General features: G+C 45.2%; 1 long non-coding RNA gene across 6 annotated transcripts in view; it reads right to left on the reverse strand.

Annotated features, from left to right (window-relative positions):
* LOC125919446 (uncharacterized) overlaps positions 1 to 11,169 on the reverse strand; it is a 101,199-nt gene extending 90,030 nt beyond the window's left edge. For all 6 annotated transcript variants that reach the window (XR_007456787.1, XR_007456785.1, XR_007456788.1 and 3 more), the window contains exon 1: positions 10,968 to 11,169. This is a non-coding gene — a long non-coding RNA (uncharacterized LOC125919446). The remainder of the gene's footprint in view (positions 1 to 10,967) is intronic.
* Positions 11,170 to 15,454: the final 4,285 nt, after the last annotated feature.

The following is a 15,454-nucleotide window of genomic DNA, read 5'->3' on the forward strand; positions in this document are numbered from 1 at the left end:
CCCAAAGACTAGGTTGTGTAGTGGTTAAAGACACAGACTCAGGGGCCAGACAATTGGGATCCAGTTCCACCATTTACAAGCTATACAACCTCAGTCAAGTTATCTAACTTCTCTGAGTTTCTGCCTGTCTTAATGGTGATAATATCTATCTCTTGGGGTTTTTGTAAGGATTCTATGATTTAACATATATAAAGTACCCTGGCATGGATTAAGCATTATCTAAATGTTAGCAGTGATCATTCTGCCTTGAGTCTTACCTTGAGTCACTCTTCCTTCACTCCTCCATCCCATTGCAGCTATACAGAACCATTGTTCATTCCCTACACAATCTCTTATCTACCTGCTTCTCCCATTCCTCTTATCACCCCATGTGGGGCACACACCTTAGGGTGACCCCCAATGAGTTGCTCCTTGTGTTCATGCCTTTGTATAATCTCCTCTCCTTAGGTGCAGGTAAGACCTGTGATTTACTTCTAAACAATAGAGTATGTCAAAGGTGATGGAATGTCCTTTCATGATTTTGTTACATTACATAAGACTCTCTTAGCAGACTAGACTAGAGACTATCCTTGTTGGCTTAATGAAGTAAGAAGTCATGTAGGAGAAGACCACATAGCTAGGAACTTCTGGCAGCCTCTAAAAATGAAAGCTGTCTTCTAGGACCTGAGGACAGCCTCTGTCTAATAGCCAGCAAAACTATGGGGCCCTCAGTCAGACAACCATGAGACAATGAAAGCCGACAACAACGTGAATGAGCTTCAAAATAGATTATTCCCCAGTCAAGCCTGTAGATGAGAATGCAGCCCACCCAATATCCTGAATTTAGCTTTGTGTGACCTTGAGCAGAGAACCAAGCTCACCTACACCCAGACGCCTGACCTACAGCAACTATGAGATAATAAGTGTTTATTGTTTTAAACTACTACAAAGTGGTAATTTGTTACATGGAGACAGAAAACTAATATACTCCCAATCCTGTTCGCTTGTAGAATCCTACTCAAACTTCTATCTAAGTGTTATCTGCCTAACCCAATGCTCCCATGCACAGATAGACTCTCCCTCCTCATACCCCCATTGTACCTTTTGCACCCTTCCATAACAGAACAGTTGCATTGCATTATTACTGTTTATTAAACTCTAAGTCCTTAAGAGTCCTTCATTTTGTTCATCTTTAAATTGCAAGTTTCTGAGATACAATGCCAACTTTGTAGGAGAGAGGAAGAGAGAAAATGGGGTGGGGGGAAGACAACAAAAAGAAAGAAAGGGAAGATAGCAGAGCAACTAGACACTCAATAAATAAATAAACAGTATTTTGATTATTTTCTTCTCAAGTCTATAGAGCTCTACAGAGATACTTTCATTTCACTCTTAAAGGCATCTCAAAAACTGAGGCTTTTATCATAACAGAAGATATTGAATTATCACTAACTTAGATTGCAAGCAAAATAAAAACAGAAAACAGCATTTAGAGAAAAAGATGATACACTGAGGAAAATTATTTTTATTTACTTTTATTTTTAAAAGAAAAACCTTGGCAGAATGAAGTCCAAATATTAGATTAAGAAGTGATAGGGGCAATTTTTCCAGTAGGCCAAATGCTTGAAATGCATATTGAAATAGGCCAATTGATGGGAAACATAGATACAACTCAACCAACTTGGAAAAGATGTCATTTAACTTCATTCAACAGTTATTAACAATAGAAGAGCTGGTAGATTCTCAATCTCTCAAAATTTTTGCGAAAAAAACAAGGTAGAAGTATTTAATTTCCTTGAAGGAAAAGGAAAACAGTTAAATGACCACTTCTTTTTCTAGGATCCTTGTTACTTTGGAGCTCAAGTCATTTATTCTTATGTACATACTTACTGTGTACTGTGTGTGTCATGCTGTGTCCAAGAAGAAACAAAAGCAAAAGCCGTCCACTATGGTTTAAAAATAAATATAGTAGGGGCGCCTGGGTGGGTCAGTCAGTTAAGCGTCCAACTCTTGATTTCAGCTCGGGTCATGGTCTCACGGCTCATGAGATTGAGCCCTGAGTGGGGCTCTGTTCTGACAGGGCAGATCTTGCTTGAGATTCTCTCTCTCTCTCTCTCTCTCTCTCTCTCTCTGCCCCTCCCCTGCTCGTGCTCTCTCTCTCCAAATAAACATTAAAATATATATATTAAATTTGGTCCAACCATAATTTAGCCACAGGTAAAGCCTGAATTTTTCCTGGTGTCTGTTTTCTGCACATCACAGCCACTGCAGGCAGGCAAATAGACAATCCAGCTGCTGATGTGGTAGGGTCCCTTCCTAAGAAATGTGGTGAAAACCTCAAGACAAGGGAAGGCAACCTGGCTATGTGCACGTGTGCACTATTCCTCACGACTCTGCAACGCAGACTGCACATTCAGACTGTATGTTACCATATATGGAGACAAAGGGGCAAAAATTGTACAAAAGGCAACCTGACCACTGTGCTCAAGTCTCAGCCTTTTGGGGTCTTAGCCCACTGAGCCTGAGCTGGCATGAATAAAGCTGCCTCCTGGAAAGAAAAGACTCAGTGTCCCCGGCTCTCTCTGTGTGACACATCACTACATTTTGTGGGGACATCGCCCGGGAGGCAGGGACGGTGTTTTACCTCCCTTGTCACCAAGCACGAACCTCAGGGCACTGGGAGAGGCAACCTTGACTGGCGCTGGCGGACCGCTTGGTCCATAGGAGATTAACGCCTCCCAGCACACTGGGGCGAGGGCCCCAGATCCACAAAGGAAGCTGGTGAGGCCCAGGAACCAGCTCAGAGAACATCGCCCATCAGACTGGTAAGAACCCAGGTTCATTTTGGTAGACCTGCCCCTAAGAGGCCGAAGGGGAGCCTGATCACCTCCCAGAGTTGCCCGGGTAGTTCCATAAGGAATGAAACCACAACTCTAAGATACCAGGCACTGGGCAGCAGGTTGGAGTCACTGTGTGACTGTGTGTAAATGAGACGGACAAAGGAAGTTTTCTGACCCTGACCCATTAAATGGGTCAAAGTGAATTCTGAGTCCCAGTCTGTGGTTCCGTGGCAACCTCATATGGCTTAGGGCGGCGTCAGACTTCCTCAGGAGTCTGACCTGGGTCAGCGCTTGATACTGAACCCACCAATGCTAAGTGGCGCCTGAAATATCTCTGAGAGGAGAGCAGCCGAAAATGGACGAAGCAAGTGTGTGTCCTCTCCAAATTAGTCCCTTCTTTCCCCTTTTCTCCTCTCTTGTGCATGAAAGTTGTCCATTATGGGGAGGAAATGGGTGGAAAGCAGAGTAAACGACTCCCGTAGAGTGTATTCTGAGGAATTTCAAAAAGGGATATTCAGGAGATTACAGTGTGAAATTAACTTCCGGAAAGCTCTGGACATTCTATGAAATTGATTAGCCACCGTTTGGGGTGGGCTGGCCCTCTGAGGGCTCACTTGATAGGGAACTAGTTGGTCCAGTATTCAAGGTCATTGTGGGGGATCCAGGCCACCCCCAACCAATTTCTTCACATTGAATGTTGGCAAGACCTAGTCCTATCCCAGTTGCCTTGGCTAAAAGTCTGTATTAAAGAGAACTATAAAATTACGATGGCTCGCATCATGGCATCCTCCAAATGCTGGCCAAAAACTGAAAAACCCATACTGTTGGGAGAGCCTGAGGGGACCCCACTGCCATATGCCCCCACTATACCCCTTACTGCCACCTGTGCCTCCAGCCATCCCAGCTGCTGAAACCCCACAGGAGTCTGCCCCTAGTCCTGACACCTCACCACCTCTAGCACCACCGGCTTCTCTGGATGTGACCAGCTCAACTGGACCACCCGTCCTAACCCCATATATCCCTCCTAGAGGGCGATTAGAAGATCAGGCCGGCGGAGACAGTCCCTCCCTGCAGCAACACTGGGGACCCCTACAGATGCCACTGAGGGAAATTAGGGGACCCATCTATGATGATCAGGAAGGCCAGATCCGAGGATACCAGCACGTTTTGTGTACCAACCCTTTACCACTATGGACCTCCTAAATTGGAAGCACCACACTCCCTCCTGTACAGAGAAGCCCCAGGCTATGACTAAACTAATGCAGTCCATAATTCAAACCCATAAACCTACCTGCATGGACTGCTGCCAACTCCTCCTGACCCTCAAATTACCCAGGTGGCCCTAGCATGGTTAGAGGAGAATGGCCCGGCTGCGACACTTATGCTCGGGCTCACTTCCCTGGAGAGGACCCCAAATGGGACCCAAATGACTCATGTGTAGATGGAGGGCTGGTGAGTACTAACCAGTATCAAGAAGCCCTTCTAAATGGCATGGAGGAAGGGGGGGGGGGGTGCCAAAGGCCCAAATCTGTCAAAAGAAAGTCAAGTACCTTAGCTTTCACCTCTCCCAGGGGCAGTGCCAACTCGGCCCAGAGAAAACACAGGCCATTTGTTTGATTCTGGTCCTGTTGACCTGACATTAGGTTTGGGAGTTTTTCAGGGCTGCAGGTTTCTGTAGAATCCAGTTACCTAACTTCTCAGTCTTGGCAAAACCCCTTTATGAGGCCACAGAGTAGGGAGGGCAGGAACCTCTAGTTATGGGAGCAAGCACAGCAAAAGGCCTTTGAAGAGATCAAATGGGCCCTCACCAACGTGCCTGGTCTGGGGCTCCCAGACATGTCCAAGCCCTTCTTCTTGTACGTTCATGAATGTACCAGCATCATGTGAGAGTCCTAACCCAGATGTTGAGGTCCTGGCATTGTCCGGTGGCATATCTCTCCAAACAGCTTGACTTTGTTGCCCAAGGCTGGCCACCCTGCTATAGGCACTTGCAGCCACGGCCCCCTTAGTGTCTGAGGCTGACAAGTTAACTATGAGATAAGAATTGACTGTCTGAGTGCCACATTCAGTACTGACGTTAATGGACTACTGACTAACCAATGCCAGGATGGTCAGATACCAGGGAATGAATGCTATGTGAGAACCCATGCATTCACCTAGAAGTAGTGTGGACCCTAAACTCTGCAACCCTACTGCCTGTTGGGCCAGATCAACCAGATTATGACTGCATTGAAATCATGAATGAGGTGTTCTCCAGCAGACCAGACTTGAGGGACCAGCCCCTCAAGGACCCCGACACTGAGCATTTCACTGACGGTAGCAGTTTTGTGAAAGAGGGAGAATGCCTTGTGGGGTACTCTGTGGTGACCCTGAATTCTATCATTGAGGCCAAATCCCTGACAAAGGGGACTTTGGCATAGAAGGCAGAGCTCATCACATTAACCCGAGCTCTCCAACTGGTGGCAGGGATAGGTGTTAATATATATACAGACTCTAAGTATGCCTTCACCACCCTCCACGTACAGGGGGCTTTATATAAAGAGAAGGGTCTAATAAACTCAGGAGGAAAAGACATAAAGTATGGTAAGGAAATCCTTGAACTCTTACATGCTGTGTGGGCCCCTAAAGAGTGGCAGTCATGCATTGTTGGGGACATCATGGCTGCACAGGGAAACCGTAAAGCAGACCGAGAGGCAAAGCTTGCAGCTTCCAAAGGACAGTGGAATCTGCGACTTTAATGGCCACACTGTTCCCTAGTCCACTGGCAAAATGGGACCCTAATGACACAACATGAGAATACCTGGTTTAAGACTGAAAATGGAAGCTACCTCCCAGGTGGATGGTGGAACTTTGAAGACGGCCAAGTTAGCAATTCCTGAGGCCCTGACCCAAACTTTTGTCAAGAAGTTCCATCAGGACACTATGCTGGCCAGACAGCTCTCAAGACTACATTGAGCCAACATTTCTACATCCCTCGACTGTCCAGCATAGCCTGAGCAGTATGCGAGCAATGTGAAATGTGTGCCCGGAATAACCCACGTCAGGGACTCAAGGCTGCCCCTGGGGTGCAGAGTGTTGGGGGAGCCCCATTTGAAAATATGATGGTGGACTTTACTGATCTTCCCTAGGTCTGAGGCTATAAATATCTGTTGGTCTTTGTGTGTACTTTCTCAGGCTGGGTGGAATCCTTCCCTGATCACATAGAAAAGGCACAGGAAGTGGCCCAACTTCTTCTAAAAATATCATTCCTCTATTTGGAATCCCTACCACTATGGGATCAGATAATGGGCCAGCATTCACGGCTGAGGTGGTGTGGCTGGTGGCAAAGGGGTTAAAGATTACCTAGAAATTACATACAGAATACCAACCCCTGAGCTCTGGGAAGATGGAACGAGTGAACCGAACCCTGAAGCTGCAATTAAGTAAACTATGTCAGGAAACAAGGTGTTGCCATCACCTTGTTAAGAATCAGGTGTAGCCCCACTAAGCAGATGGCGTTCTCCCGTTAAGAAATCCATTATGGGTGCCCTCCCTCCATTATCAAGGGCATAAGTGGGGATCTAAATTAGATAGGCAGTTTAACCCTGAGGCAACAGATGTGGGCCCTTGGCTCTACCCTAACCACCTTACACCACTGGGTTGGGGAGGGATTACCTGTGAGTCTGGCCACAGATGCTCACCCCTTTAAACCAGGAGATGCTATATGGGTGAAGGAGTGGAATGTCCAACCCCTAAAACCCCTTCTGAAGGGTCCATTCACTGTCACCTAGTGCAGTAAAGGTAGCCGAGGTGGGTCCCTGAATTCACCACAGCACAGTGAAGGCAGCATCTCGAAACTGGGAGTACATTCCTGATCCATCAACACCGTGCAAGCTGACCATATGGAGGGAGCAATCTGCAACTCCAGAGCCTCTGGGACACTACAGCCCTGCTTTAGTCACTCCAGAAGCTGACTAATCTATGCATGGCAGAACCCTGAGGAATCGATGGTCTGGTGGGACAAATCGACTGTCCTTATTTTCTATATCTGTTTCCTTACTGGGATGCACTGTCACCCTTGTTTCTTGCTATTATTGTGATTCTTGCTTTACTTTTTGCCATAGGACTGGCAGTGGCTGCCCGGCTGGCTGCATGTGTGGTGAGAGGTTTCTGTTAGTGCCACCTTCCCTTTGTGGAGGGATGCTTCATTGGTATTGGTTGCTTCTAATCTGGACCCCTTCTGTAGACCTATATCCCTCATCATGTGACCCATGTATTCATATAACCAGGTCAGGCCAGAGAGTCACTTGGACTTTACCATACCCACTTCTCATCGCAGGGAAAAGGACTGGGGACCTGCAGACATAAGACCACCTATTCTATCTGCCAATGGGAGAGTCAATAACACTTGCTTCACCCCACAGTACTCCCTCAGTGAAGATTGGTTAGAAGTCTGATCCTACCAAGGTTCCAGAGGGGGAGGGGAGGCCTTGGTCAGCTGGACACAAATTACTAACCCAAAAGGACCAGTGTCAATGTTGTTTGACGTATGTGTGGTTATAGGTATTGGCACAGAGGCATCTGTCATAAGAAAAAAGTGGGCACTTGTCACAGAGGGCCCAAAGACTCTTTATACACCATGTGGAGGCTTAGACTGGGAGTGGGTTTACTGACTCAATGACAAATGCATGTGTGAGGAAAATGGTTTATGTGCCTATACACCTGAGTTTTTATGCCCCAGCTGGAGCTGTGTTTCACGGGCTACTTGGAAAAAAGAAAGCACAACAGTGCTCCTTCAGAAGGGGGCTGCTACATCAGGTTGTCAATCAAAGGTCTGTAATGCTGTTAATTTTACCATCATTAACCCAGGAGATTCCAAATGGCAATGGGGCACCTGAATTGGCATCCGGATCCCTGGGCGAGGCAGAGACCCAGGGACTGTGCTATATTTCAAGAGAGTCACTACCGCCCATCCAACCATGTCCCATCAAGTCTTCCACTCCTTCTATGAAGAAATAAGAAATAGCCCGCTCCCATTTCAGTCACAGCAAGGAACGTGTTTCTAGCCCTAGCAGAGACTATAGCCCAGACTCTGAAGATCTCTTATTGCTACGTATGCGTGGGAACCAACATGGGAGATCAATGACCATGGGAGGCTAGAGAATTAGATCCCCACAAACCTTATAATGGAACAGAATAATCCAGTCCTACCAGGGTTTGGCTCTTCAAATCCTCAATTATTGAGACAAACTGCCTTGCCTGGTGGGGAAGAAAGTTCACCATCTCTGTTGGAAGCTTCACGTGTCTAGGCCAAAGATTTTATAACTCAACCCCCCGGGAAACACAGTGGTGGGGATCCCCAGATCACCTTGAGTCAGACAGATCCCCACCCCTTGTCTAACTTCTCTCATCTCCAAGAGGCCTGGGGCAATGTCAATGCAGCCATTGAATGGCGGGCCCCAGGTTGACTATACTGGATATGTGGAAGGATAGCCTATATAGTACTTCCCTAAGGCTGGTCAGGGTCATGTGTGCTGGGAACCTTTCATCCACCTTTCTTCCTGCTCCCCCTCACCAGAGGGGAGGATTTGGGAGTCCAAGTGTATGGGGACAGGGAGACTCAAAGGAAATGATGTGCCCTACAAATTGGCAATTGGAAAGATGATAAATGGCCTCCCAAGTGTATAATCCAATATTATGGCCCTGCCACCTAGCAGAGGATGGGTTAGGAGAGGTTAGAGGATGGGGTAGGATTGTTACTGCAATCCCATTTACATGTTAAACCACATAATCAGACTGCAAGCAGTTGTAGAAGTTATAACCAATGAAAGTGCCAGAGCTCTTAACTTACTAGCCAAGCAGCAAACCAAAATGCACGATGCTATCTATCAAAATCGCTTGGCCTTAGATTACTTGCTTCCTTCTGGGGGAGGAGTTTGTGGGAAGTTTAACCTGAGCAACTGCTGCCTACAGATAGATGATGAAGGAAAAGTCACAAAGGAGATCATAAATCGAACGAGAAATGTTGCTTGTGCCAGTCCAGACCCGGAAAGTTTGAGACCCTGGGGAGTTATTTGCAGGAGGGTTTTCAACTCTTTGGGGATTCAAAACCCACCTAAGTATTATCCTCTTGATTTTGGGAGCTTGCTTAATCCTACCTTGCTTAGGTCCCTGGCTTATACAGTCTGTCTCCAACCTCACTGAGGCGATAGTCAAAAGGGAAACGGCCACACATGTGATGATGTTATGGAAGTATAAACCTCTAAACCAAGATGATGCTCTTTGACCCAAAATAGGGGGTCCAAGCATCAAAGGGGGGAATGTGGTAGAGCTTCTCCCTAAGGAATGTGGTAAAAACCTCAAGACAAGGAAAGGCAACCTGGCTATGTGCAAGTGCGTGACCTTCCTCACAACTCTGCAACACAGACCACTCATTCAGATGTATGTTACCATATATGGGAGACAAAGGAGCAAAATTGTACAAAAGGCAGCCCCCCCCCCCCTGCTATGCTCAGGGCTCAGCCTTTTGGGGTCTTAGCCCACTGAGCCCGTGCTGGCATGAATAAAGTTGCTTCCTGGAAAGAAAAGCCTCAATGTCCCAACTCCCTGTGTTTGACACACTGCTACACTGAGATGGAATGATGGACCAGTATATGGACAGGCACCTGCTGCTAACATTCAGTGACAGCAGGCGCCCTACAGTGTTAGGTCAGTTGCTGAGAGGAATAAGTCACCTATTAACTTCTAATAATAATGGCTATTTCACACTGCATGTATATCCAGTAATTGCAAAGTTAACCCATCGTGTTGCTTGGGGATCTATTCCAAATGTCAACATACAATGGTTCATACCTGGCACATAGTAGGGATACAACATTAGTCAAACATAAATCTAAACTGAGGCTCTAAAACTGTTCCCAGCCTTTGGGATCTGAATGCTTCCGATTAGAGCTGGCATTGCCTGTGCTGTTAATTTGAGTGATATTCTCTCCTGGTAGGCCAAATGTTGTGAATTTAAGGGTGGGACCCAAGACCTGATGGAGAACTGTTTCTTTTAAACTTAGGCTTGTGCAATGCCAATAAGGATAAACAAAAACATTGGATTTGATTGCAGTCTTTTGTATTCATGATGGGGGAAGAAAAGGCCAGTGAGTTGGGGAGAAAAACAATGAACTGAATTAGTCGGTTCTATCAGAGCAGCTGATAAGACTGTGTTACTCCAAGCTCTGTGTTGCCTGGGGCCCTCCAGTTTGGGCCACCCTGAGTCGGCTACACAGAGCTAAGGATTGCATTAGTTTCCTAATGCTGCTGTAACAAGTTACACAACTTATTGGCTTAAAACAAAACACATTTATTCTCTTACAATTCTGAAGGAATTGTAAGCACTCCAAAATCAGTCTTATTGGGCTAAAATAGAGGTATATACAAAGCTGGTTCCTTCTGGAATTTCTGAGGAGAGAACTGGTTTCCCTGCCTTTTTCAGCATCTGATGGCTGTGTGTATTCCTTGGCTTTGGGCCCCTTCTTTCATCTTCAAAACACATCACCCAGTCTCTGCTGCCCTCTTCACACTGCCTTCTGCTCTAATAAGGACCCTTGTGATTACATCAGACCCATTCAGATAATCCAAAATAATCTCCCACATTTCAAGATATTTAAATTAATCACATCTGCTAGGTCCTTTTTGTCCCATCGGGTAACATATTTCCAGGTTCTGGGGATTAGCACATGGACATCTTGGAGGACTGTTGTCAACTTACCTCAAGATTTATCCACAAGTCTAACTGATAGACTTCCTGTTTAAATAAGACGATGCAAATTTCGGATCAAAACCAAATATTGAACTAACAAATGCCCTTTTAAGTGTAAATAAGGCATGTTGCTTTGATTCTCTCAGCCAGCAGTTTCTCGACCTATTTTTCTTCCACAGGACAAGGTAGTGTGCCTGAATTTCTCATCAATAAAGATTACTCACTCCGCATCTCCACAATATTCTGTGGCTGAGAACCACTGTTTTTAGCCCTTTAGAGGTCCACAGAGAATGCTGGGATTAGTAATTTCCTAACTTTTGCTGTGAGGATTCTCTCCTGGTCCCCTTTGTGGTCCCCTGTTGACCTGAGTACGTGCATTTATTAGCAATCGCGCTTAACAAACTCTGAGGGAATTTATTTACCTTTATCAGCATGAAAATGTCCCCACATCCTGCATTCTCCTGACTGGCTTCGTTTCCTTTCTCAAGCTCAGCCAACGCAAAATAAAATCAGCTCCTAGGTTTTTACGGTGTGTAAGTTGTGTTCATCAGGTCTATCATTGCCTGTGGGTGGGTGAAAATTGGGAGCAAGGGGATGGTGGGCTGGGCTCAGCATGATTCATTCCCCCGGTTTGTCTGGCTCCTGATGTCATCACAAAGACCAGTATTCTATCATATTTCCTCTATTAGACAGGGGCAGACTGCCAGCTGGGAGCAGCTAGCCCTCTGCCCCTGTGATAGAGCCAAGTAAAGTTTGACTTGCCAATCTCGTGCCTCATCAGAACATCCATGGGCAGAGACTTTCTCTACTTAATTAGAATCTGTCTTAGTGGATGTGCCAGGCCCTGGGAGCCCAACGATGTTCCTACACAGCAGTTTTCTTTCTCTCCCTCTTTTTTTAGTTTGGCACCACCTTGTCAACAGGTGCGATCAACAGTAAGGAAACATGCGGTGCCAGTGCTCCCATTCTGGTCCAGCATGAGAACCCACTACTGGAAAGATGGCACTCACAGCATTAGGCAGGCTGCCATGAAATCGTCCTTCCTTGGCACCGGTGCCCATGGTGAGCGTCTAGGCAACTTTTGATTGGGCACCACGCCCTCCAAACAGATGGGCATGAATGTAGGCAGGCAAGAGACCATTTATTTATATCAACTGTATTTGCTGAGGGCAGGGTTCCCAGCTGGGAACATCAAAACAGCTCTTTGTCCTGGCCGTCTGCAGCTCTGATGGAGGTGAGGCAGCCTCGCAAATTCGGCAGGATTAATTTTGAAAAATAAGAACAATGTTTCTATGGACACCAGGGGACATTTTTGGCTCTCTTCAATGGTTCAGAACACAGAGCAGGCTGGGCCCAAGTCATTTTAATAAAATCTCCCATCCCTGTTTGGATTGGATGGGAAAAAGCCAAGAAAGCTTTCCAAATCAGGCCAAATGTAGGTGAACAGAGTTAGCCCCACATGGAGCCTGCTTTGTGAGTCCTTTTACATACAATGGCAATGGCTTCCAAAGAAAATTCAGCTGAAGTCACCCGGACTCAGGCATTAGGAAAGGCATTCTGGTTGAGCTCACTACTGCACTGTTGTTCTAGGCATCCATTAACCTTCTTGTTGTCCCTCCTGTAAATGATGAATGGGATCAAGTGTGAGCTGAAAATGCAAGGGTGGACATTAGGGCTGACCTTCATAAAAGCCTCACTTGGCTTTGAGGGTGAACAGATAAATAAACAAGAATTATTATCTGCGTTTAAACATCTGAGAAATTGCAGAGTCTCTGAAGAGTATAACTTTATCAATGTTAGTATTAACTGCTAAAAAATATTGCTTGTTTACAGTGCACCTGGCATTGTCTCAAGCACTTTCCATGAAATCTGTCAATTCATTTTCCTGATAACCCGAGAGAGGTGGGTACTATTATTAGTATCATTACACAGGTGAGCACACTTAAGCTTAGAGAGACTTTCCCGAAGTCACACAGCTACTGACTGACATAACTAGGGTACAAACCCAGAACTGCCTGACAATAGACCCACGGTTACACCCCACTTCCTCCAGAGACACCGAGAGAGGCCAATCTGTTCAGCAATCGGCTTACCTAATTTAGGGATGTCTCTTACAACAATAGCAGTTTAGGTCAGTTTTTCTCCAACTTCAGCGTGCCTGCAAATCACCTGAAGATTTTGCTAATACACAGATTCTGTTCAGTAAACCGGGTGCAACAGATCTAGCTGATTCAGTACATTTCTGAATTTCTAACAAGCCCATGAGGCTGGCACCCAGCTACACAGAGTGGCAAGGTTTCAGGTTGGGGCACACTGAGCCTCGACCTTGGCTACGCATCGAAATGACCCGAGGAGCTTTTAAAAATACCAAATGCCCACAATGCACCCCCCAGAGATTCTGATTTAATCACTTGACAACCATTGGGTGAGCAATTCTCTTACTCACCAGCATTTCATTGTTTATTTGAGATGGGAATGATGAATTGTAAAAGGCCCTTGGCTGCATTCCTTAGAGGTGGAAAATAAGACAATAGATGAAGATGTGGTGCTCTCAGTCCTAGTCAGTTCCTTTTCCTGATACTGATTATTTATAACAATCTTGGAGGTGGGTGATGGGTAGACCTGTTACTCACACAGTGGTCTTTAACGTGAACAGCTGGAGCGAGAGAAGCTTGAGAGCAGCAGAACTGCTACCATCGTTTAAGAGCAGAGTGTGACGAAATGTGCGATGATGGAGGTGACAAGGAATTACAATCAGAAACATCATCCTTCTACGGCATAGGTTTTGTTGATTGTCATTTTTTTGGTTGAGAGGATCTGAATATGGAAAACCTGGGGCCACTCAAATCTTAACTATGTCGAAACTTTAATCAATTACACGTAACAAGCAACGTATGGATCAGGTGTTCAATGATTGCATTTATTAAGAAGGAGCAATTGATTCCATGTTGGTGGATATGTGGCCATGGCTCTTTTTGGGGTTTCCTGAGAAGTGTGATCAAACCAAAAGGACTACAGATTATTAAATCCAAATCAATGTTGGTGCTGGCAAAAGCAAAGCATTCAGTGAGGGGGGAGAATAGTATCCTCTTTTCAGAAGATCTCAGCTTCATGTATTATTGATGCAAAGATGATCAGATAAAAACTGGAACTTGGCAAGCTGTCAAATAAAAAATGCAGAGTGAATCAAAAATTTATAAAACAGTATTGAGTTATTACAATTCTATTATAGACACCAGTAATCATTTTTACTGAAACAAACCTCTTATATGACTGTACAGCTGGGATGTTAGGATACAAGGATTTAGGACTTGACCTCATTTGGGGTGAGAATATCGCAAAATTAAAAATTAAATATGAAGAGTAAATGATTTAGTCATAGTTCAGTAGCAGATTGAATAAAAACAATAGAGTTCTGAAAAAATAATGGCAGTGTTTTCCTTCTTGGGCTACATTTTGCTGACTTCCTTGAAAAATTACTGGCATTAGATTCAGAGCAGGATGAATTGCTTTACAGAATCTGTAAACTTAATTTGTGCATGTGCCAAGCACGCGCACAATGCCAAGACACTGGGGAGGAAAAATGACTTGGTGAGATATTTTGTCACTTATGGATTTTCTTTTATAGAAAAAAAATCCCACCACTATAGTTTTATTAGCTATCTCCTCTTGTATAGGAGCCTTCTTCCTCCCTTCCTGGGACTGAAGCCCCGACAATGCCAGAAATATATTCAAGAATGGAGAGACGGCTGTCACCATTCCTAAATATTCAGAAGATAATTGCCAACCAAAGTTAGAGCATCTTGACATAAAACATCCCTTTCACTCCCAAGCCAATTTGCCTATCCAAATCAAATAAACAGCTATAATTATAAAATCACACATACTGATACGTAGTCAGCATTAGGAAAATGACACCGAAAACGTTTGACAGCGAGGCCTGCTTTCTGTCCTTGGCTTTTTCTCAGTGCCTGGGCAGAGAACAAAGAGGATCTCTTGGAACTGAAAATGACTCAGAAGCAAGGTAAGTGTAGAGCAATGAGAAGCATCAGCCCTGGGTTTTCCTGCTTTGGGGCTGAAACTTAACATTGTTATTATTATTTGAAAATGAGATAACTTTGTCTTTAAGAAACAGAACTGATTCCACTTAAATGGACTTTCATCAAGAGGCAGAAAGGGGGAAATGCTTTGCTTAAGCAGACACATTGCCGACCTCCCCCGTGACATGACCCACTTCAGTTCCACTGGGGATAAGAGTGTGTGGTCAACTTTCATTGGACTTTGAAAGGCAAAACCTTCATGTGTGAATTACATATTGGCCAATTAGTCTTAATATTACAGGCTGAACACTTTACCTAAAGTGCCGACGTCAGGAATACCTGCGGGATTCATCAATCCCTATGCATAAAAGAGCACAAAAAAACTCAGCTTCTCTGCTATGACCTATGAATTATGTTGAATCATTATTTTTTGACTTGATGTTTCATTCATGTCACCGTGGCTGTTTTCAAGAACGTAAGGAAAATGCAAACGCAGGGAGAATTTTCGTTTCCCACTGAGAACCAACTTTAAAAGGTTCCTATGACACTTGCATTTGTTTTGGGTAACTGGTTACATGCTCTGTTGTGTTCATCTTCCCAGGATTAGGGGTCAATGATGCAGTGTTGGCCCTCCCAGTCACTAGGCTGGGGAACTCAGCACAAACCAGAGGAGGGCTGGGAAGCCAGTGGGCTGTGACATCTCAGAGTGAGAACAAACTCACTGTTGAAATAGGCTTGTGTGTGTGGTGTGGTATGTGCCCTGCCTCAGGGTCCAGTCAGGAAGGCAGAAACCGCACCAAGTATTTCACACAGAAGGGATTTACTACAAGCACTTGGGTCCATGGCTGTAAGTAAGGGGCACAGGTTCT

This window comes from Panthera uncia, chromosome B4 (assembly GCF_023721935.1).
Source record: "Panthera uncia isolate 11264 chromosome B4, Puncia_PCG_1.0, whole genome shotgun sequence".
NCBI lineage: Eukaryota > Metazoa > Chordata > Mammalia > Carnivora > Felidae > Panthera > Panthera uncia.